Here is a 1643-nt window from a genome sequence, read left to right on the forward strand (position 1 = left end):
TGTATGCATGTATATATATGTATACACACATGTATGGTATGTGAGTATACAAGTAAGCTAGAATATTATGCATGTGTATATATGAGCTTGAACCTTTCTTTAGAAGGGAGACTCCAGCCATGATGATAAAGTAAATGGTGCTAGACTCACTTGCCCACTAAATAACTATAAAATCTGTATAAATCACATCAAATAATTGTTTGCAGATATTGAAGATCTATCAAATGAAATGCTGTTTTCCTTAAGAGAATAAAGGCATAGAAGATGATCCCCACATCCACTCAGACTTTTTCCCTGAGGATATGTTCTGGGCTCTGATGTAGAGAAGAGAAGCACAGGCAATGAATAGTGATCTTAAAGGGCAAGGAAAGCAAAATCAGAGTCTGGGCTGGCTAATGTAAGTGGGACTTTGGAGCAGGGTAACAGAGAAGGGTAAACCAAAGAGAGAGCATTTCAAAAATCTTTCTGAAAATATCCCTCAGCACCCAGGCCAACTCCTGGCCTGTGCAAGTGCAGCATGAAATTATAGGAAGCCTAGAAGACAGCAGATGCTGAGATGCTGAGAGATGATTAGTACATACAGAGACCCCACAGGGGACAGCCAGAGTAGAAGTACTTTGGGCAACACCTTGGATAATTAGAGATCCTAAGAAGGGTATATTAAGTAAGAACCATGCCCTGAGAATGATAAAAATATTGAAATATATCTGCTTTAACAAAGCTTTTATCAAGCCTTAAAAGTATCAAGGTGGTTCACTAGTAATTTAACTACTACCAGAATAAAACCCAACTTCCTATAGAAGATCACATAATCCAAAACCTCTGTAAAACATTATTTTAAATGTCAAGCAGCTATCAAAAGTAACTAGATCTAAAATAAAACAAATAAAAGTGACTGACCAATAGAGATTTGAGACAGTTAACAGAAGCAAATCCACAAATAATGTAGATGTTGGAATTAACAGACAAAAACATCAAAAAGTATATTAAAGAACACATAGGAAAATGTATGGAATGGATAAAAAGATAAAATATGTAAACTGAATTAGAATCTATTTTAGAAAGTAATGAAATGAATATTATAGAAGTAAAAAAGACAGTAGCTGAAATTGGATAGGTTTAACAGCAGGCTGGACACAAAAGAGACAGGATTATTGAATCTTTACAAACACTATTAGAAAATGTTTGCTGAAGCAAAGAAAGGAAAAAAAATACAAATAATAGAATAGAAAGAGACGAATTAAACTATCTAACATATATGTAATTGCAATCCTCAGAGAGGGAAAGAAAAGGAATAGGAAAGAGACAATATTTGAGGGAAAAAAATGAGCAAGATTTTTTCAATACTGTTGAAAGACACCAACCCACAGGTTAAAAAGCTCCATGAGCCATAAGTGGGAAAAAGAGAAACATCATATCTAGGCACCATATGGTCAAATTTCTGGAAATAAAACTAATTCAAAAGAGGTAAATACTGGTATGTACGAGGAAGTCTGATTTTTTGAATAGCCTTTATATGCTGCCTTACTGAGAGTATTTGGCAAATCCTTTGATAATCTTTAAATGCTTGTTATGATAAAGTGGGAGCGCATATTATATGCCCCTTCGGAAGTTACTCAAGAGCTGCCTCAACTTCACTTCCT

This window comes from Pteropus vampyrus, unplaced genomic scaffold (assembly GCF_000151845.1).
Source record: "Pteropus vampyrus isolate Shadow unplaced genomic scaffold, Pvam_2.0 Scaffold3, whole genome shotgun sequence".
NCBI classification, from domain to species: Eukaryota; Metazoa; Chordata; class Mammalia; order Chiroptera; family Pteropodidae; genus Pteropus; species Pteropus vampyrus.